Here is a 24623-nt window from a genome sequence, read left to right on the forward strand (position 1 = left end):
ATTTGGGTTTTAAGAGTTTAACTACAATGTTTAAAATACAACAATTGTCATTTATGGTGAGGTACGCGAAATTGTGTATTTTCGCCACGAGTTGCCGGATTTCCCAGACCGACGAAACGATCTGTGTTAGTTATCATTAAGTGTTATTTACCTAGTGCTATTGAGACAAATTTGAGCTCGCCCCTGATTAATTGCCCGAATTAATGCGGCTACAATGGATTCTTTTAAAGACTGCGAGATTTAACTTCATCACCAATTGCCGCTTGATGAAGCTTAACTAATTTTTCTCACTAATAACTGATTTCAGGACCATTGCATTAGTTTTTTTTTATAATTTTTATGACATCCTAAAATTGTTAAAATTTTTAGTCAAAAGAATAATCACAGAAGTATACAGGGATAACACTACTTATCTAAAAATCGGAAATAGACTATCAGAGCCAATAAAAGTAACTAAAGGACTAAGACAAGGATGCAAGGATTCCAAAATTGGAACAACCACTGCCAGGGAATGGTAATCCCCATAGGAAATGACGTACAACTTTGCGGATGACCAAGTCGTCCTAGCTCAAGATTCTTATGATTTAGAATTTATGATAAAGCGTCTATACAGAGAATATGTAAAATGGAGGTTGCACGTCAGCATGAAGAAAAAAGAAGATTTAGTTATCAATTTAGGTGCAAGGTTTGAAGTGTTGATAGATGAGGACGTGGAAATCAAACAAGTGGAAAAATTTAAATATTTAAGCGCACTCATTGATAAGAATGGCTTGAGAGAAACCGAAATTAAACAGCGAATTATTCAGGGACGTAAAATTGTAGGATGTCTGAACTCCTTATGGTGGGATCGCAACATTTCCAAACGGAACAAAAAAAGAATAGGCCACACCATGGTTGAATCAGTTCTTTGTTATGGCTCTGAAGTATGGACAATTAATGCACACATAAAGAGAAGATTGTTGGCAGTTGAAATGGATTATTTGAGAAGAAGTGTTAGAACATCAAGGCTGAAAAGGAAGACCGACGAGTCTATAAGAAATAACATGAATGCTACAGAAACGGTCATTGACATAATAGAAACAAGAGGTTTAAAATGGTTTGGACACCTATTGAGAATGCCTGACGAACGTTGGCCTCAAAAACTTCACAGATGAAAGCCCCCTGGAAGAAGAAAAAGGGGTAGACCTAGATGCGCATGGAATGAAGGAATTAGAAGAGCGATGGAATCGAGAGGTTTGGAGGAGGAGCATGCCTTGGACCGGGAGGATTGGCGGAGGAGAACGGGAATACGGCGATAGCCGTCTCCAAAATGTATTGTATTTACAAGTTGGATCCTGTAATATATATATATATATATATATATATATATATATATATATATGTATATATATATATATATATATATATATATATATATATATTGTTATATTCCTATTTGACATGAGAAATAAAAAACTATATTGATATTTAAAATTTCAATTAAAATAAAAAATTTCATGTTTCTAAACCACGAGCATATAAATTTTTAACGCCCTGTATATGACAAATTTGTAAAAAGAATTATAGCTAGTTTTAAGAAAGTGTTTCGCAGAATTGTTTACTAGCCCAATGAACAATGTATATCAAGTAAACAATTAAAGACAATTAAGTTTTCGAGATATGCGGGAAAGAAACTCATTAGCCCGTACGGTATATAGTAGATAGTTTAAATCTACCTTTGTATTAAGATTCTCAAAAATAGATAAGAATTTGATTATTTGTATAAAATAAAATAAGGATACGGAATTTTATTTTTTTCTTGGAATTCCATAAAGACAAAAAGATACGTAGATTTGAAAATTTGTTTAGATTAAGGAGAGAGGTAGTTTTGGGTAAATAATACAACATGATTGAAAGTTGGTTTTGATTGGATAGAAAATTAATTGTGGGGGAACGATTTGGAAGTCAAAGAATGAATGGAGAGAGTGTGGCAGTGTGTTTTGTTCGATCGAAAGGAGAAGTCCAGTTTGGAGTGCAGTGTACTCAAAAAGGAAAAGGCCGGTTTGTGTTTGAAAAGTTACAAGCATCATCAAACAAATCGTGGAACGAGTAATAGGCCAAGTCGAGAGATGATATAAATCCTTGAGTCTAAAGTATCCATTATTGTGTTAAGTGCTTAAAAAGATTGAAATATTGCATCAGGAAAAAGCCGGAACGAGTACGGTACGAAGCAGTAAAAGGAAAGAACAAAATTTAGCAGAGGAGCAGAGACATTCTGGGAAAAAGTGGACGAGTTTTCCTTTGATCGCAACACCAGCAAGTATGGAAACGTGTTAGGGGTGAAGACATGGTAGAAGCATTAGCAAAGGTGAGGCGTTTTCTGTTATGATATGAATGTATTGTTGTTCGTGTTAAATAACACATTTTATATATCAAAAAAATTGAACATCGAGAACATTCTGTAAAGCAGAGTAGAGATATTCACAGTTATTGATTTAAAAAATTTTGGAGACAAAGAGAAATAAGATTCTTGTTTTTTGTAAATGTTTATATGAAATAATAAAGATAGGAGAATAAAATTTTTAATATTGAATATCGATTTCCGTTTTGATAAAATAAACGATTTTTATAATTTCTAATTGAAATCCATATGTGTAGTATTTTGATTCTCTTTTATCTATCCCTATAAGGAAACCACTGAGAAATATTTGAAGCCACAAAAGTAAGTAGTGATAGGATCATTCATCCCTGAGATTTATATTTTGTTTATGTTTTGATTTAATTAATTAATGAAATAATTAATTGATTAATTAATTGAAGTGAAGACACTAAAATCGACGGTAAAGTGGCATTGGTGAATAAATATCGTTTTAATTTTCGACTGTAAGAAAACTCGGAAAACGGGACTTACAACGAAAAGTAACTCGGTAGAAGTGACCCACATATAAACACCGATAAGGGTCGGAGATTCGACGGGTTGACTGGTCGACGACTCTTTTCGCGGTGTAGGACAGGGAAGGAGATAAACAGTGAAATAACAAGAAAAGGCCAAGGAAAATATTGTAAGAATGGACAGCGACGAATACTCTACAGATGAAGGAAGAAAAAGAAAAGGAGAAAATATAGATTTTTTTGTAAACAGCAAAGAAACACCAAGAACTCCTACAAAACGCCAAACAACTGAATCTGAGAAATTAGACCAGTTATTAATAATGATGAAAGAAATGAACACAACTCAAAAAGATATGAAGCAAGAACAGAAAGAAATAAAAACTGAAATAAGAGAAATTAAAGACCAACAAAACAAAACAAACGAAGCTCTACTAAAACTGACAGTAGAAAACGAACAATTAAAAAAAGAAAATCAGGATATAAGAAAAGAGAATTCAGAAATAAGGAGAGAAAAACAACATTGTAATAAATGGTCTAAAAATGGATACAAATGAACCAAGCAGCCTAAAAGAAAGAATAAAAGGACTTTTTAATAAACATCTTCAAATTGATATTACACCTACAACAGTAAAAAAAATAGGCGAGAATACATGCGTAATAAAACTAAGAAATGAAGAGGAAAAACACGAGATTATGGCAAAAAAATATAAACTAAAAAACGTCGTAGGAGAGAAAGTATTCATCAATGATGACTTGACTAGAGAAGAGAAAGAAAAGCAGAAACCCCTAAGAAATTTTTGCAACAAACGAAAAAGAGAAAGGCAAAGACGTCAAAATTGGTTACAACAAGGTGTTAGTAAACCAAGAAGAATGGAGATGGAACAAAATAAAAAAGGAACTGGAAAAACATCCAAAAAACTAGAAAACTACACCCACACGAGGAATATTGATAACGACCAAAGCAACGGAAAGGATCTGACAATGACGACCAGGGCGACGAATAGGAATAACGATGAGAATAGAAAGAGGATGAAAGATATACCGCAGAAAAAAGGAGAGATAAAAATGGGAACATGGAACGTAAGAAGCATCAATGGAAAAGAGGTAGAACTTGTAGAAGAAATGATCAGACAAAAAATAGAAATATTAGGAATAACGGAAACGAAAATGAAAGGAAGAGGTTTTAAGAAGATACACAAAGGATATTGGTTATTTTGGGTAGGAGCTGATGCAAAGGAGAGAGCAAAAGAAGGCGTAGGGATATTAAATGCACGGAATAGACTACAATACGTTATAGAAGAAACATATGTTAACCAGAGAATATTATCGCTGAAAATGAAACTGATAGACGAGGAAATATGGACAATAATAACAGCCTACGGAGTAAATGAAGATGCAAAAAAGGAAGAGAAGGATAAATTTTTCGAGGAGCTCCAAATGCAAATTGACAATGGAGAAGAAAATATAATTGTAATGGGAGATCTAAACGGTAGAGTCGGAAATAATAACAATGCAATTGAGGAATACATGGGAAAAGAAGGAGAAGAAACATTAAACAAAAATGGTGAAAGAATAATAGAAATATGTATGGAGAATAAACTTGTTATAACAAATACAAAATTTAAACATAAAAAAGTACACAAATACACGAGAGTACAGGAAAGTAGAAATGAAAAATCAATCATAGATTACTTTTTGGTAAGTAGCAACAAATGGAAAAGAGTACAAGACACGAAAGTCAAAAGAGGCTCAGAGGTTGGCAGTGATCATCATCTAGTAATAATGAGAATGAGAACAGCAAAAGAAAATGAAGAAAAGAGGAGAAAGGTAGTAAATGAAAAAGTAAAAAGCTACAAATTAAAAGAAGAAAAATATAAGAAGATATTCCAAGAAAAATTAGACAATATTTTGAAAGGTATGGCAAAAACTGCAAGTATAGAAGAAAAGTGGGAAAATCTCAAGACCAGCTTAATCATAGCTGCTGAGGAAACTTGCGGGAAGACAAAAATAGCAAATAATAGCATGAGGAGAACTGAATGGTGGACGGACGAAATACGAAGAAAAGTAAAGAACAAAAATGAAAAATGGAAGAGATATCTAAGTACAAAGCGCCCTGAAGATTATGAGGCATATAAAGAAAAAAGAAAAGAGGTTAAAATAGCTGTGAAAGCAGAAAAAGAAAGGTCATGGGAAAAGTTTGGACTAAAAATGACAAATAATTATAGAGAAAACCAAAAACTCTTCTATGGCGCATTAAAACAGCTCAGACAAAAGAAAGAACACATGATGCCGAATATAAAAGACAAGAATGGAAAGGTAATAACAGAAGAAAACCAAATAATGGAAAGATGGAGAGAACATTTCAAAGAGCTAACTCATACAGATGTAGACAACATAGTGGAGATACAAGAAATTAATGAAGAACAAAAAGTAGAACCCATAACAACAGAGGAACTAGAAAAGGCAATTGAAAGAGTTAAATTAGGCAAAGCACCAGGCAAGGATGATATCACCCCGGAAATGATAAAATTCATGGGAATAGAGGGAGTGGACAGCATGAAAGAACTAATGAATGATATCATAAAGAGAGCAGAAATACCACAGGACTGGAAGAAAGACATTATACTACCAATACACAAAAAGGGCGACAAGAAAAACTGTAATAATTACCGAGGTATTACTATATCAAGTATTCCTGGGAAGGTATTCGCAAGAATAATAGAAACAAGAATAAAAACTCAAATAGAACCAACTATGGAAGATACACAATGTGGATTCAGGAAGGACAGAAGCACGCAAGACCACATATTCACAATAAGACAAATAAGTGAGAAAGTAATCAATAAAAATAGAGAAATACATATATGCTTTATTGATCTGGAAAAGGCGTTTGACAGAATACAAAGAAAGGACGTATGGAGGACATTAAAGGAAAGAGGAGTTGACAGGATAACAATTGATGTAATAAAGGATATGTACAATAATAATACAAATACGGTGAGAACCAACAACGACGAATCCGAAGAATTTACTACAAGTCAAGGCGTCAAACAGGGATGCGTGTTAAGCCCACTGCTTTTCTTAGTGGTACTGGAAAACAACTAGAACAAGTGGAACATTTTAAATACCTAGGAGCAATAATTGAATCAAACGGTAAACAAGACATGGAAATAAATGAGAGAATGGGACGAACAGGAAGCTTATTTAACACTATGAAAACAACATTTTTGGGGAAAAAAGAAATACCGGAGAAGGTAAAAACGGCAGTCGTTAAATCAGTAGTTAGACCTACAATCATCTATAATAGCGAGTCATGGATATTGACTGGGAGACAAAAATCTCGAGTCAATGCTACGGAAATGAGGTTCCTGAGGAAAATAGCAAACAGAAAGAGGACAGACAAAATACGAAACGAAACAATCAGACAAAACCTAAAACTAGAACCAATAAACGAAAAAATAGTAGAGGGACAACTAAGATGGTTCGGGCACGTGTGTAGAATGTCGAATGAAAGATTAACAAAACGAGTGTTTGAAACGAGAATGCAACGAAAAACAAACGAGGAAGACCAAGAGTTAGGTGGGTAGACGAAATCAGAAAAGAAGTTGAGAAGAAAGGATTGACATGGGAAAGTGCACGAAATCTAAGACAAGACCGGATAGCATGGAGACAACAGTGCAAATCTTAACCCCACCAGCCTTACACCTAACGGTAGAAAGGCTTAGGACTAAGTAAGTAAGTAATTGAAGTAGATTACATCTATAAACATCAATAGAGTCAAAGTAGATCACAATAATATATATGTATATATATATATATATATATATATATATATATATATACAATATATATATATATATATATATATATATATATATATATATATATATACAATATCTAAATATTGTATATGTGTAAAGAGATCGATGATAATCTAACAATTCGGGTGAGCGTAGATTTCAAAGATAATCGAATGCAACTGTAAATGAAAATTAAATCTATTCCCGTGACTCGAAATATCGAATAATTCAACCAGCCGCTAAATGTCGTTACCGATGACACAAGTAAAATTAGTTTCCGTACAAATAGGGTTAGATCTTTTGAAAAATCGTGAAATAAAGATCAAAGACGTGGCGGAAATAAGCGATTCAATTGAAATAACAAGAAAGGCTGTAATTAAACGTAAATTAATAGAAATAGACGAGAGAATGTGAGCAAAGAGACGAGCTCGCAAAAAGAGGACTGTTTGAATGAACGCGGCAATCTTTTTTGTTTGGTGTAAATTCAGTCAATTGCTTGAATTTGAAACAGTTTGTATTTATAGTGTGGTATTTAAGGGCATTATTTGTACAACCATGAATAAAAATAAGGCAGCCGTTGGGTACTGTGATATTTGAATTCTGCGACATTTATTTTTAAACATCTAAAACCACAGATGGTGTTTATACCTATTTAGACTGGTAGTTTTATACTTATTACGGTTACGTGTTTTTGTAGAAAAGAATAAAATGGTATTCAAGTGGAAAATTGGAAAAACCGATGTATTTCTTTAAATTTACCGATTTTTGTTAATTTGTTAATTTATTTAACAATAAAACACTGAAAACTTTTATTTTCAACGGAGTGCCTGTCTCAAGTGATGTGTTTTTGGTGATGGTATTGTCTCGGTGGATAGTGGTTTCTGCGGAGGTGATAGTTTTCGATCCCGCAGGTGGAGTTTGCTAAACTTAACGATGGATTATTAGAACAAAATAAGACGTTAGGTTTTTGTGATAATTTTTTTGTTTTGATAAAGTTCTAAATAACGCCGTTATTTAGAACTATTCCTAGATATCTCCCACATGATGATCCCGAGCAATCACTAACAAGGGAGTTGGAACAGCTAGTGAGAAATAGCAGGAAAAAATGACTGAAAACTGATTATCAGTTCTGATGTAAATGCACATCATCTGACCTGGGGCAGTACAAACACCAATCGAAGGGGTGAGGTATTACTAGGTTTTGTTATGGAACAAAACTTAGACATACTACATCCAGGAAACAAACCAACTTTCACTTTCACAATTGTTCGGAGAGGGTGGATAATCCCAACAGGAAAGCACCCTAGTGGAATGGCAATCTTGCAAATCAAAATTTTATTTCGCCAAAAGATCAGGTGAGTGGGGCTCTGACTGAATATAATAAGAAAACTAAAAAGACCAAAAAGAGAATACGTTGCGAGGAAATATAACAGATAGCAGAAATTCCAAGGCTCCATAACGTTCTCTCAAAAGATCCTCATATAAGCATTACCTCACTCTTATAGGAGTGAAGAGATCTTATAAGAATTTTTCAGGATACACGTTCCTGAGTATAAAATAAAACTGATACCACTAAAAACCAGAACAAAATCAAATGAGCAATAAACTCATTTGAGCCATATAAATCACCGAGTTCGGACGGGATTTATACAGGGTGGTCCTTAAGTAATTGAACAAACGAAAACCGTAAATTCTACACTTTAAAATATTACGATTTAAGCCAACTTGCTTTAATAAAATGTTGATATTAAGAAAGATACAGGGTGTTAAATTGGAAATTTAAAATTCTATTTTTCGCTATAACTTTTACGTTTGTAAATATTTTTGGACAAAAATTTATAATTGGATGCTTTAAAGAAGGATAAATTATAATTTTATACAAACTTTAATGTTACTAATAGAGGGCGCCACATATGCCACATGTGTGGCATAGATTTGCGCTTAACTTTTTTGCTCTTAAAGTTGACTCTATTTGTATTAAAAAATATTAAAGATACATTATTTTTACAAGGAAAAGGTATACCTGTTAATAACCTCAAAATTTAACCGTTCTCGAGATATTCGCATTTTATAAGTCAGCTGCATAATAATTCTTAGTTGTAATATTTGTGCGGTGAAGCACTGAATACCTGTAGATAAGCATAATTCACAGTTTATTCTTATTACAACAACTCAAAGATGATAATGTAACATTACAAAATTTTTGTTATGTCTGCTAAATGTCTTATGAAAATATTCTTCATCTTCTTCTTTAGGTGCCGTGTCCGTATTCAGACGTTGGCCGTCATCATGTTTACAATTTCCCTTTCATATCGCTTCTTAAGTTTCTATACCTACTGGAGTTGTATTACTTTTTCCCTATAGTAAAATGCTGAAAACCCAAAATATGTGGTTTATGTAAGATGGTACACCACCACATTCTAGAGAGGAGGCAGTGAGAACATACTTAAATATAACTGTTCTGAACGTTGGATTTATCGTGGCAGTCATATTCCTTTGCAATGTGGTGAGATATTGATATAATTATTTATAATTATAATATATAATTATTTAATTTATAAAAAATCTCAAAAGAATACTTATCATTCATTACGTAAATTATTTAACCATTTTTATTAGGACAATTAGAAACTAAAGCCCAGGTATTGAATAACACATATGTGTCTTGTTTCATAATACTTTTGCTACCAATCTAACCTTAAAGACTCAGCATTTTTACAAAAACATCATCGTTGGCCTAATAACCGATATTGTTATAAATATAGTAAACACACAGGTAATTTAGTTCAGCATAATATTAGTTCGTTAGTTAATCATAATAGACCATTTGTTCGAGATGTAATTATAGTTACTCGTAAGCTGTAACGTAATCATATAAATAAGTAATGACATCTATAGGTTATTCCGTGTTTATACAAGTAACCAATGAATCAAATACATCACAGTTTAACCTCTGCCACAAATAAGATGTAGTTCCATAATATACCATAAGGTTTGGATATGTATCCAAAAGAATATATTCATCCATTATACATTATAGCCACCACGTAGCCCAGAATTTAATCCGCTTGATTTTGGTGTATGGGGCGTATTAAAACAACGTGTCTATAAGAATTCCATAAACATTCGCAACCAACTATGGGAAGAAATAAATACTGCAGCAGTTTCTTTAGAACCAATGATGCTATTTAACATGAGACGATCTTTTATGTAATATATTGACAAATGAATTAAAGAAAATGGTGGACATATCGAACACTTACGTTGACAAAAAGTTATGTTATTTAGTTTAACTATTTCTTAATTTGGTTTGTAAACAAAATGTTTTGATTATGACTTTAATTTAACATAAAACGTAAAATGTTTGATGTAAAATCCCTATTATTCTGTTTTTGTCAAATCCTATTATTAATTATCCTGCTGATATATTTATTTTATTTAATATTTTGTTAACTATTGGCTTTAGTTAAAGGTATTTTATACCAAAATTTAGATTTATTAATGTTTTTGTCTATTTTTCCTTCGTTGCTTGGAGTAATTGCCTTAAATCAGAATTATGCAGCTGATTTGTAAAATGCGATTATCACGAAAACTGTTAAGTTTTGAAGTTATTAAGAAGTTTACCTTTTTTTTGTTAAAATAATGTATCTTTAATATTTTTTATCAAAAATACAGGTAACTCAAACAGCAAAAAAGTTAAGTGCAAATTTATGCCACATATGTGGCATATGTAGCGCCCTCTATCAGCTACACCAAAGTGTGCATCAAATTATAGTTTCTCATATTTAAAAGTACTTAGTTGTAAATTTTTATGCATAAATCTTTACCAACATGAAAGTTATAGCGAAAAATAGAATTTTAAATTTGCACTTTAACACTCTGTATCTTTCTTAATATCAACATTTTATTAAAGCAATTTGGCTTAAATCGTAATATTTTAAAGTGTAGAATTTACAGTTTTCGTTTGTACAATTACTTAAGGACCACCCTGTATAATACTTCTACAGAACGGAAATGACCCGTACAAAAAATTAGGTATAATACAACAGGCTAGCTTAGGGCTGGGCTAAAGTATACAGGCTTACAACGGTGGCTTTTACACCCAAACCTGTCAAAACCTTTCAGGAAAAACTAGCTAAGGAAAAAAGTCCCTGGGTTGTCCATACATCAGGGATAGCATACATATCGATTGGGTGCCCTTTTCGATATAGAGGGAGCATTCGACAACTCCTCCTACGAAGCAACCACATGGACGATTCGTCTAAACAAGGTATACGAAACAAGCTGCACATGGACAGACTAGATGCTGAGAACTCGTGTGATCTACGCTATGTTACTGGGGATACAGTGTCAGCACAAGTAGCCAAAAAATTTCCGCAGAGGGAGTCTTATCTCCACTTGTGTGGAATCTAGGATGTGGATGTGCTGATAGCTACACAGGCAACGATCATGTCCTGGTTTATGCGAATGACGTGGTCATCTTAGCCCTCAGCAAGTTTAATGGCACAGTCAGATAGAATTCAAACAGATTCTGAGCGAAATTACGGAATGGACTTCAAATGTAGGACTAACATAAGCACCGAGAAGTTCAAAATTATGAACGTAGTCAGAAAGAAGAATGTAGAGGAATTGGCTCATTCCTCATCTCAATCCTAAATAGAACACATCTAAATCTGGTGAGTAAAGGCTTACTTGAAATCAGTAGATTAGTAATATTATCAGTCAATCGATATTTTAAATTGAATCTCCGAACGTATGCAATTTAATGGAGAGTTAAAAATACTTCACAATAAAAAATATACAAAGAAAATTGCTTTTCCTGTTTTGTCTTATTTTAACTAAAAAGGGGTAACGAATTCAAAATAATTTTGCATAATATATTTTGAAGCATTATTTGCTTAAAAATATGATTTTAGTTACAGATTAATTTGTCCGGACTAAAGACGGCGTTTGTTTGAAAACAATATCGACCGAGGATACACTTTACCATCAGCAATACTATTATATGCTAAATTACTAGATTCTAAGCTACGTTAATGGATAGGACCTGAGCGTTTAAGAATTACACATCAGTTTGGTTAGGACACAATAATTGCTTAATCTTCTAGATCTAATTGTCAACGATCAGCCGCTGATCAGCATAAGTCCTGAAATCACCTGTAATCTAAAAGCTAATATGTTGTAACTGTTCATAAGCTGGATACCTCTACGTATAACTATTATTCAAAATCAAATTAAACTATAATATATAATATGATCTAAAAAAACTACAGAATATTTTTTAAGGATATTTAAATAATAAAATAAAGAACAATGGCTTAATACGTATTCTTAAATATCGACGAAAAGGTCATTATAATATTCACGAACCACTTTGCGAACATCAAGAGAACTTTTCTACAACAAGAATTATCGTTAAAATTTATATGTCTGAGTGTCACAAGGGGAGTAGCGATATCAAGAAAAGTGCGCAAGTTTTACAGTTACACAACTGTAATGAGTTTTATTGTCGATTCCTTCTATTCAGATGTTCAAATTACGGGAATATTTTAAATCTTCTATTAGGTAATGAACATCAAAGAGTACTATAAAAGATAACATTAGAGAAGTTAACATTAATAGAAAAAATAAGATGCTGATTCTCGAAGCGGCGAATTACGCATAAAATGAATAAGAATCTTTCCACTTGGGCTGGTGGGAGAATGTATACTCGCAGGGAGAATGAGTTGTACCATCAAGCACTTTGATGTTGACAACCGTTAGGGTACGATTGAGTACATAGAGTCCCGCTCAGGCTTGGCCTGTTTTTAGTTTGATTTGGCAATTGGGCACGTATCCCATAAGAAAGATGAGAAAATCGATAATATAGTGCAGTACTACGAATATATAAGTTAAACAGTTAAACAAAGTTTAAATATATAACAAATGTAACAGTTAAACAAATAGTGACAAAGACATTAACGTGATACATTTTAATTAAGTTGAAAAATTATTCAGTGAAGTCTACAGCAATATGTAAGTTAAATTTGAGTTTAAAGCATCTCAGAATGTTAGAGAATATAATCGCAGATGTGTTCTGTCTAAGGAATTAAAGAAATAAACCTGAATTCATTTGTAACTTTTATTACCTACGTATTTAGTGCAGTGCAGTGTTAAGTTTTTTCTATATATGTTTATGAGTATGTCCCTTAATTTTTTTTGTTTTCTGTAATAATCTTAGGTTTTTTTATGTACAACTTAAAAGTTGGTATGTTCAGTAATACTTTTTTGTTGAGTTAATTTATAGGTATTTTTTTTTAATAAATTGTAAGTGTTAATGCCGACATTATCGTGATATTTCTTCTATAAATGAGGTAATGTCAAAAATTTTATTTCATTTTACAAAAAGAAGATGTTACTTCATTGTCAGTTTTTTTTACCTTCAAATAGTTTACAACTGTGTATACACTTTTTATCATTTTAATTAAAAGCTGTTCTTTTTCTAACTCCTTCAATAATTTTCTTTTGTGTAACGTCAGTACTTCCAGTTATTATAACAAAACTAATCTTTGCAATTCAGCTGTTAATAACTTTTGTGTTTCTGTTGTGTCCGGAAGACAAGATTTTTTAATTTTTATTGATACCGTGCTTTTTGCAGTTTCTGGAATCAGAATAGATGGATCAGACTCCAAGCAGATGTCCTCTGAAACAGCAGTCTCTATCGGTGATAGTATGCTAACCTGCCCTTGCAATAAATATTTCATTCTTACCTTGAATTTTGCACATAGTTGAGTTTATGTCACAAGCCATTAACAGCCAAAATTTTTGTTCCCGTGACTTACACTTTACTTGTTTATGGCCGTTTTTATTTACATTTGCTTTGTCTTTGATTTTCGTTTTCATGTTGTTGACTTTTATAGCTAATTGCTTTACAATTGTTTTCGCGCTCACCGCCTGCCATTCCGCTTGTAACCTCATTAATGCATTCTCATTTGCTTTTTTTTATAGTGGTGCTTGCGTTTTCTCTAGTATTAGAACTTTTTAGGTTTCCAGTAACTCTACAAATTTCACCAAATCGTTCTCTTCATAGGGAGTGTTTTCTTCATCGGATCTTATAGCATTGCGTCGTATTTCGCAGTCCCTTTACATTGCAGGGACAAACGAACTTTATGCTTAAATAAATCATGCATCAGTGCTATGGTTTTGAACAATAAAAAGCCCTTACTGAACATGAACTTTTGTACTATTTAGAAAATGATGACTCCTCGGATGTTCCGTTGTTGTCTGACGAAAAGTTTGACAATGAAGAAGACACAACTGTTAAAGATAACATTTTTTCAGTCCTGGTTGCAGCTGTCCTTGCATTAGGAATCAACAAAAACAAGATAATTGATCTTCTGGCATTTCGCGAAGATGTAGCAGAGCATCTAATACTATTTAAAAATCCTTTGGGAAGGCCGCCAAGATTCGCCAGTTCAAGCAAAAAAAAGTGTGAAGCAAGACCTTTTGTAGCAATAAGATATGACGTCTACTATCACGGCTACTACTCCCAATGTACATGAAAAAAAAAAAAAAGATAATTGTAGATGCAAATTTGAGGGTAGCAAAAATAAGACTCATATATTTTGTTCCAAATGTGAAGTTCATCTGTGTCTGATGAAGGGAAGGAACTGTTTCTCAAAATTTCATTTAAAATGTTGGTTCTATTATTTTTATGAGAATAAAAATATCGTAAAGCAGTAAATAAAGTTTTTTATTATTTTGATTCACCAAGACACAATGTTCCTTCAGAGGAACTTTACAAAAAATGTACGTGGTATCGGTTCTTTACAGGGCGCTATATATACATACTAAAGATAGATATACTAGTTGAAATTATAAGTTAGGTTTACGTGTATGCCGACAAGATCGAGTGCAGATATGTATTATCAGAGTGTACTACTACATACGCCCGTCACATTCAATCAAAAATTATCGTTATTCCTCTCTAGATTTATTAAAAAAATGTAGCAAACGGTATAAAAAACGAAGCATTTACTGTGGAGCAAAAGCAAATTATTATTCATTAGAAACGAAGCAAATGCCTTTTCTTCTATCGGCTGCTTCGAAGGATTTGCTTTTGGTTTTACTTTATATTTTAAGCAAATGCTCCGTTTGTATTCATGAGACAAACAAAAATGAACTCAATATTTTTTATCTATTAATTATTATGAAAATAATTAAATACTAAACAAGGGATGATATTACTAAAACTCACCTCTTGTATTTATTAATGATGATGGATGTGGCTTCAAAGGAAAAACAAATATTTGATTATAGAAATTATCACGCAGCGTTAAAATTACTCATAAAACAATAGACCATATTGAATTGACGACTGATTAATTTACCGAAACATAAAGCACAACGTAATCCAATAATCACCAGATATCTTTATTTAATCATTAACACCATCCGCTTTACTGGAAAATGAATAAAAGTTATTATGATAGTATATTTCAGAGTTTTTGATCATATACGAATAAGTATAGATAATAATTTTACAATAAATATACATAATGATACCAATAGTAAAGTAACCAAACCAAAGTAGATGTTGCCAAAAAATTTTTTGTTTGCCTACTTCAAGTTTGTATAGTTGCAAATTTCAGTTTATATCATCTATATTCTCCATTGGTCAGAGAGTCATTTTCAAAATGGGCTAATAAAATGTTTCTTCTTGTTTCAGATTAGAAGTGATTTACTAAAAATAGTGTTAATCGCCTGAGACTTTTTAGTTACCTATTTAGAACTAGTTAGAACTAGTGTATTAGTTGATGATGTTGCGTTCTGCACATACGATAACCTCTATATAACAATTGGGGTAATCAGAAAGGGGAGAGAATATGTTATGTTCAATCTAGAACTCGTTGGTTTTCACTCGCATTGGGTATGTATATTCCTATAGAAAAATAATAAACAAGTAGACTATATAACTCTATTTGAAAAAAGAAGTAAAATCAAACATAAATATACATAAACAAACATACAATTATAACTAAATAAGAATATCTGGATGCAGGATGTCGACGAATAAGTTTTAAAAAAAATTTAAGTAAAAATCCTTTATAAAAGGTATATAAATTAAAAAACCCAAACGGGCTATGTCATAAAGACAAAACGTTTTCGGAAACAATGTTCCATCATCAGTAACTAGGTGTACATGTTTTGAGCCACTAAATATCAGGGTAAAAACCCGTTGAAGTCCTCGTAGACACTTCGTCTCAGGACCAGCAACTTCATGTAGAGTCATACGTCGCCATGTCATCATATCCACTGGTAACTCTAACATCTTAAAATATAATACCAAATAATGTAAACCAAATTGTAACAGATAAATTTTAACGGGTTTTTACCCTGATATTTAGTGGCTCAAAACATGTACACCTAGGCACTGTTGATGGAACATGGTTTCCGAAAACGTTTTGCCTTCATGACATAGCCCGTTTGGGTTTTTTAATTTATATACCTTTTATAAAGGATTTTTACTTAAATTTTTTGTGATACATGGTATACAGCCAGCTACAGGAACTTAGTTTCCTTGTAGGTTTTAAAAACACATTAACAACAAAAAAATTTGAGATTTCGATTGCTATGGTTGAGTATGATTAGAAATAACGCATAAATTGATATTAGACGTTAAAGAGTGTCTCTCACAAGACCGAAAGCGAAGTGTGTCAGGTACTCTTGACCCAAACGCATGCCTGTCTCATATGGCATATGGAACTCGTCTCTTATCTCATTCTTATGTCAAATACACGTCTGTGTCATTTTGCAGATAACTCGTTTCGTAATATGTAGTTTTTAACACAGCTGTATTTTTATACACGGAGTCTTGGAATGCGGGGAGAATCAAAACTACCACAAAGTCTGTTAACATTATATAAATGTTTATAAATCGTTGCAAAACTGCAACAGATGAAACAAACCTTTATGCCACTCAAATACTTACGACTGTTCAAGATATCTCTCAGCGATCCAGACTTTATCAATGGCGACTAGTTGATAAAGCGAAAATATGTCGATTCCTTGCTCTTGTTGGATGAATGGGATTGGTGAAAGTACCAGTTCTTCGCGACTATTGGCAAACAGATAATTTATATAATTTCCCACTAGCCAGGTCTGTCATGTCCAGAAACAGATTCGAAATCAGTTTGAAAATGCTTCATTTATCGGACAACACGAAAGCCCTAGAAAATGACCGCTTATATAAAATACGAAACGTTAACAATATGTTTATCAGAAATTTCCAAAAAATTTATACGCCTAGAAGAAAAATTTGTATCGATGAAAGTCTGATTCCATGGAAAGGACGATTGCTCTTCCGACTGTATATACCCAATAAACGCCACAAATATGCATAACATTTTTTAAGTTGTGTAGTGACAAACGACACACCTGGAATATATCTATATACTGTGGAAGATCAAAAAATTTAGAGGTTGGCGTTGCTGAGAGTGTAGTACTGGAGCTCATTGACGATCTCCTGGATGAAGGTAGAGTTTTATACACGTACAATTACTACACTAGCCTTTCATCGGCATATTCTTCTGTTGAACCGAAATTCCCGCTTAGTTGGTACACTTAGACTCGATCGGAAATATTTAAATATTTGCCACATGTTGTTACTGTCAAACTAAAAAAGGAAGAATTTGCTGCCATCACGAGTAAAGATGGTATTAGTATTTTTAAATGGAGCGATAAGAGAATTGTTTTCGTCCTTACTACAAAATATTCTGCATTGCAGACTGTAGAGAACAGACTAGACGTTCTGGAAGTAACATCACCAAACCCAAGTGTATAGTTGACTATAACACAGGAAAGTCTTCTATCGATTTGAGCGACCAAATTGCGTCATATATTACAGCATTGAGACGCTGTACCAAGTGGTACGGATTATTATTTGAAATTATATGGGGGACTAGCATCGTTAGTGCTCATTTTCTAATTTAGTGAACAGGTAATCCATTATATGTTGCAAAAATACGCATCTGATGTACCACCATCGCCAAATCCGCGCAAGCCTGGACACAAATTAATTCAAAAAATGTTCAGAATGCTACAAAAAGTATACCAAAAAAGGAACTGTGGAAAAATCAAATTTGCAACTCAAGTGCAAACAATGTGCACCAGATGCAATAAAATGTTTTGTTTAACGTGCTTTAATAAATATCATTAGTTATTTTTTGAAAATAATATGTTTTTTCATTTAATATGTATTTACCAACAAAAATATAGTATCCACAACTCATTCGCATGAGATATCCGTTGGGGCCACTACTACACGTCTCCAATGTAAAATGCATTAAACTGTGTATTATATAGTGTGGTCGACTGGTGTGTCCTATAAGAAACACTGGGCCCTCGCAGAAATCTAGCGTGTGCCCCATAGGAAACACTGGCAGTAAACCTGTTAACCAATGTAGCAAAAAATAATTACTAAATTTACTAAGTTGGGTTAAGTTAAAAACAGTTGGGACAGCGATCAGCGAACCGAGCATAATTAAAAGCAATTTTTGTTTGAAATAGCTGGTGTTTTAATGGACGATATGTACTTATTATTTTTTAATGTGTCTTAATAACACGAAATCAGGAAAATTATTAATTAAATTGCTTAAGAAAAATATCTAAAAACCTTTGTGTTAAATGTGTCTTTTATCCTGCGGTAACATTTTTAATCATTTATCCACAGTCTAATAGAACTTCTTGTGGCACTATGTAAATAGTTTCTTATAACACAAACCACACGCGTGGTTTTTCTTTAGATACTCGTACGTTATTAAATGTTTGCCATGCATTTTCCTTCAAGAAATATCCATACAATAATAATTTCATCTTTTAATGTTCCAGTTTTAACATGTAATGAAAATATTTCTTCAGCAATTACCTATAATAAAAGTATTCATGAAGTATTATTTTCCTTTGAACAAACGAAAGACAGGAGCGAACTAAGGTTTTATTAAACACAAATTCAACACTGAAGTAAAATAACGTGAATCTTCGCGAATTTTGTTTGGTGCTTGGAATTTTCATGTTATCAGGAAATTAATTTCGAAAGAGATAACATAGATTCTTCTCTGAGCGCCAATTATTTACCGAATGTTGGCAACCATCATGGCTATTTTTACTTTATTGGTAGCAACGCGGAAGAGCTTTGTAATATTGGTTTGAAACCATGTCCTCAGGTTCTTTAGCCAGGTTTTAGTCCTTGTGCGTTGGACAAATTCGAATGTATTTATAATTTCTAATTATTTCTAATTCCCTGTGTCCGATTCTTCTCGATCGACGATGATAAAATAAAATGTTGAAGTCGTGGAGTAACATATAGTTTTATTGACAGCTACTGAACTATTACACTATACTTGTTATATATATATATATATATATATATATATATATATATATATATATATGTATATATATATATGTATATATATATATTATGTTATATATATATATATATATATATATATATATATATATATATATATATATATATATATATAGTGTATAATCTCGATTCATCAAATAAGCGTATTGCCCTCTGCATAGAACAAAAACCGTTGACTTGTAGAAGCTGGCAAATATATTTTAAATAAATTATTTTTCTAATTATTGTCCTATGACTTTGTTTCGATTCAGAGCAACTGCATATGTAGCTCTGATGAGACCTAATGAGGTTGAAATACGTATAAGCGGCTTGCAGATGCCTTGCATCGAAATTAAATTTAATACCGTCTTTGTGTTCTGGTAAATATAATTTGAACCGAGGAAATGATTGCAGGCATTTCCTCAATACATATTAGGCAATCTAAACTGAAATTGAGCTACTAATTGATATGTTACACAATTATACACGGTGAAACTATACAAATTCAGGAACTTAAGATTAATGTGAAATTACAAATTAATGGACTAATTTGTGATTGAACAGTGGTCTCAACAACTGTCATAAGAGTTTGTTCTTCCTTAAATATCCACAATACATCAAAACAAGACTTTCCAAATAGAACATGGATAAATAAATGTAGGCTCAGATACTGATGGGGTAGTGATGGGAAGGCGAATGTTTGAAGTAAGCCTGAACGACGGAAAACGTAACAAGTCGATAGAGCTCGTAAAAAGTAGATCCAAAAAAGAATAAAAAAAATAGATGGTAAAAACAAGTGTTGTATTGAAGTTTTCTACTAGTAATCAAAACACGTGTAAGAAGAAAACCGCAAATACTATGTGTGCCCAGCCGTGTCCCTATGATTTAAAGGGACACGGTAGTCATAGAGTAGACATTGCTTAGACGTAAGAAGCCTAAACAGGGCGGATGGGGACACGAATCAATTTCTGATAAAAACGAAGGTAAGAAGAAAAATTGCGGCTCAAAAAATCCACAAGAATACAAATCCACAAAGAAACATAGCAAGAAGGGACATACTATAAAATCCCCCGCACAACAAATGTGAAAGGTATAAACACACAAGAACAGAGACAAAAAAATGAAAAATGAAAAGGAAAAAGATAATCAAAGATATAGAAGAAAATCGGAAGAACAACAAAATAAGACAATTCTTTAAAGGAGTTTCACAGACATAAAGCAAGAACAGAAAACTTCCTTAAAAACGACAGCATGGAGCTTATTATTGATGACAAGGTAATCCTAAAGACCTGGAAGCAATACTTCTATCAACTGTTGGTCAACGACCAATCTAGCAGAAATACATCCATAGAAGTGTATACAGCTGAATAAGAAGACCAATAACCGACATACGAAGAAGTAACCCAGGTAATTAAAAAACTTAAAAATAGTAAGGCACCAGGCAGTGATGGTATTCCCGCAGAGTGCTTAAAACACGTAGGATAAGCGTTGTACAGATCTATATACAAACTGATTCAGGGCATTTGTTGGGAAGAAACAATGTCAGACGAATGGAAAGAAGAGGTTATCGTACTAATCCACAAAAAAGGAAACAAAAAGCACTGTATTAAATAAGCACCAAACTTACTGTTGGCATTTGCAGACAATATCGATCTAATAGGATTCAACAGATTACGGATGAAAGAGACTTTCGTCAGATTAGAGAAGGAAACAAAGAAGATGGGGCTACTAATCAATGAAAATAAAACTAAATATATGCATATGAGCCGCAATAACCAAAACAGAGATGGAATCGGACAGAACATCACCATCGACGACTTTAACTTAAAGCGAGTCAGAGAGCTTAAGTATCTTAGAACAACAATAACTCATGACAATAAGGGATCACAAGAAATAAACAACAGGATACAAGTCGGCAACAAATGTCTTTATGCCGAAACAAGTAACAAGACATATAAAGAAACAACTATATAAAACAGTCATAGGACACCTAGTGATGGATGGTAGTGAAATGTGGATGATACCAAAACCAAACGAAAAGCGACTACGTGTTTGGGTAAGAAAAATCGTAAGGAATCTTTGGGCATGTGCTTGATGGAGCAGCAGGACAATATAGGATAAGAACTAACAAAAATCTCGAAGAACTATATTAAGACGCTAATATAATAAAAAAAATGAAGTCCAGAAGACTCCAGTGGGCAGGATACCTCAGTCACTTTGGAAGAAGACCACGTGGACGACCTCAACTCCGGTGGAGAGATAATATGCAGGAGACCTTAAAGCTATGGGCGTGACGAATTGGATGGAGATTGCTTAAGATAGACGAATGGAGGCAAATTGCCAAGTCGGCTAAAATTCACGGAGGGTTGTAATACCACGGATTAAGTAAGTGAGGCAGTCATAGATGGATGAGAGTATCACTGGCAATAGGCAAATAGAAATTATCGACAGGACAGAAAACTAATACTAACAGTTGATGCCTATGACAGAGAACAAGGTGAAGGAAATGATTATTCTAAAGTATTATTGGATGAAAAATTATAATAGACTGATAAAAAATTTTGTGTACATTATTCGTAAAGTAGGCTTTACTTCTTAAAATATACCAGGGGCCTAATAATTGACAAGACGAATCTCTAAACTGGAATACATCGCAGGAGATTGCTCTACCAGGCACAACAACCTGCCATACACGTAAGTCGTCTACAGACAATTCCCAGTTCTAACATCAAAAAGAATATAATACACATGTTCCTCTGTCTAAAGATCTTCTCTTCCGGTAAAAATAAATCCCAATGTAAACCGATAATCTCAACGGAAATAATGAGCTCGTGCGACAATCGTAGCGAACTACAATTGACTGGTAAAGTCACATTGTTTTGAACCTTTCGACTCTAGGAGCTCCAAGAGATATTGTTGTCACCTTTAACGAGAAAGGATACGGCCTTAGAGGCTTACAAAAATATTCCCGCGGTAAAAGTAGGGTAAAACTAACCTGTCTTATGAGGGTCTAAGCCCAGCTCATGGTCCCTGTCTACTGGTGAACACTCAAAAAGGAGCAAAAAGACATTTCTATGTACTTTCTTTACAACTCTAAATTTTCAACAAACATTTGGGTACTAGAACTGCAATGTTTGTGTTGTTTTCTTGTCCGCTTCAGAAATCCTTAAAAACTAACGCCAACATTCACTTTACCGATTTACTGTCGGCTTTATTCTTCAATTATAATTTGCTTTTGTAGTTTATTATAAAAGATAATTATAAAGATCAATCTAGTATTCCATCCTGCTTTTTTACTACTTTACTTATAAGAATATCTGAGAATCACTCATTATCTGTAAGGACAATGTAGATGTGACATCTCCACTATATTCTGGAATGAAGCAATATATTATCAAAGACAACCCACATCATATAACTTAAACAGTCTCTTTGTGTCTTGATCTCTGTTTTTCACTTAAATAATTGTATTTTATAACTGTTTCTGAGCTATATTTATATAACAAATTTTACTTGAGAATACAATACATACATATAAAAGTTAAATATAAAATACTCCTTTTTATGGCCATGTCTCCTATCTGGATATAATCAATATAATTATTTATAATACATGTTTTTATTTCTCTATAATGCCTTTCTAGAATGTTCAATATATTTATAAACATAGGCAAATCGTTGTCTCTTTTACTCTTTTAAAAGCCTGTAATTATCCCTGTTACTTCAGTAAGTCTCTTAAGATCATCATTTTTCTGATATAAACTTTTCTCTTCCTCATTTGTTTTTCCATATTCACCAACGAATTATCCTCTTATTTACCTCTAATGATGTAACAAATGAACTATTATGTAACAGTCCGGTACTGTCTTTAACGATACAGAGATGACGGACGGCTACCTTTCATCCGACACCTTAATAACAGAAAAAGACTTTTTAACGTTCTTTATTTTTTAGGAACGAGCAGTCATATCTTGCACGCGATCAACAACTGGCTGGCGTGGTATGCGAGAGGTCAAATTGAAACAGCTACAATATTCAAATCGTTCCATATTTTAGCAAGGAAATGTCAGGATTCAATAGTGCAGGAGCCAAGAATTATATTGGAAAAGTAGTATCTGACTAGAAATAGAATGTGGAGATAGGATATAATGTGTTGTGGAGATTTGATATGCCATGCACGGACTTTGTTGTTTATCAGAAACTTTCCAACTTTAACCATATAACAAAATAGGGAAGGACCGGACAGGTCAAAAAAGGATCAAACAAAAACGGAACAACTCCCTATGCAACTTTAAGGATTGTTACCAAATATCTATCAATTTAGGTGAATTGTATAACGATAATTGAACTCGTTTTATATTCGTTAAATAGAATGATAATGAGTTTTTATAATTTTTAGCAATTCAGTTGGAGGCGCATAAAATCTGTCAAGGAAAAAAACTTGATCAATTTGTTTATATATACATTGGTCGTCCAGAAAGTAATGAACGTTTTGGCATTAAAACTAAAAACAAAAGATATCAACAGAAAAAACTTTAACATAATGACGGTATTAGATATAATGACGGTATTAGACATAATGACGGTATTAGATTTTTGTTTTGATACAGGGCAGCGACAGCCGCTTATACGTATTTCGACCTCTTTAGGTCTCCTCAGAGCGGTATAGCCACTACTCTGAACCAAAACAAAAATCTTTCCCGTCCAGAAAAAACTTTATTTACAAAGTCACAGTACCTAGGCTATTTTTCTATGTAGTTGTGTGGTTGTCGAGGCATTTTTTTATATCGTGGAATCAGTTTTTCGATGCCGATGTTGTAGGCTTTCACTGTAAAACGTCTAGGAACATGCCAGGCAAATTATTTCAAAAATATTTCAAAAACCAAAGCCAATAAACATTTCTAATCATTTCCATCTTTAACTAAATCTTCATTTATTCCATTAGTATCTGCAATGATACTAATTTCTACTTTCCCTTTAATACAATCTTAACCATTACCTTCTTCTTTTTGTTCTACTTGTTCGATGTACTCAAAAGTACATGTAAATTGTGGTCCATTTCTAAATGGTTATGCAAATTATAGTATACCATATATTTTTATTTGTGTGGGTAATGAGATAATCTCTGCACTTCTTGATAGTGGCAGTAACGATAGTATAATTGGTTCCCCTTCTTTAGTTCTACTTAAAAAGCTTAATTTAAATCTTGATTAATATGTTTCTGTTCAATTAAATACAGCCGACGGAAACATTCAGAGTACCTTAGGTTGCGTCTGGTTACCTGTTACCTTACTGCGTAAAACTCAATCTGTTACAAGTTTTGGTAGTTCCTTCTATTTCACATAAAATTATGTTTGGTATGGATTTTATTCATTTGTTTCAAATTTCTTTGTACTTCCCTAAATTTCATTTATGGCTACATATTTATCTAGTTACGTGGTTCTGAAAATCATTCTGAAATTAAACTCATCTCAACAACTATAGGAACGATATTTGAAAGATATATTTGATGATCACAGCACAGAAGAATGGCCACACATAGACAAAGATCAAAAGTTGAGCAC

The 24623-nt window shown here is 32.9% G+C and overlaps 1 protein-coding gene and 1 long non-coding RNA gene across 2 annotated transcripts in view; one reads left to right on the top strand and one right to left on the bottom strand.

Moving 5' to 3' along the window:
* Positions 1-24623, bottom strand: part of LOC140442373 (fat-like cadherin-related tumor suppressor homolog) — a 965522-nt gene that overhangs the window by 608890 nt on the left and 332009 nt on the right. The gene's annotated exons all lie outside the window — the stretch shown is intronic.
* On the top strand, positions 1993-23309 carry LOC140438815 (uncharacterized). Its single transcript, XR_011950578.1, has 3 exons — positions 1993-2347; positions 15379-15579; positions 23014-23309. It is a non-coding gene; the product is annotated as an uncharacterized lncRNA (long non-coding RNA).

The sequence above is a fragment of the Diabrotica undecimpunctata genome, chromosome 1 (assembly GCF_040954645.1).
Source record: "Diabrotica undecimpunctata isolate CICGRU chromosome 1, icDiaUnde3, whole genome shotgun sequence".
Lineage (NCBI taxonomy): Eukaryota > Metazoa > Arthropoda > Insecta > Coleoptera > Chrysomelidae > Diabrotica > Diabrotica undecimpunctata.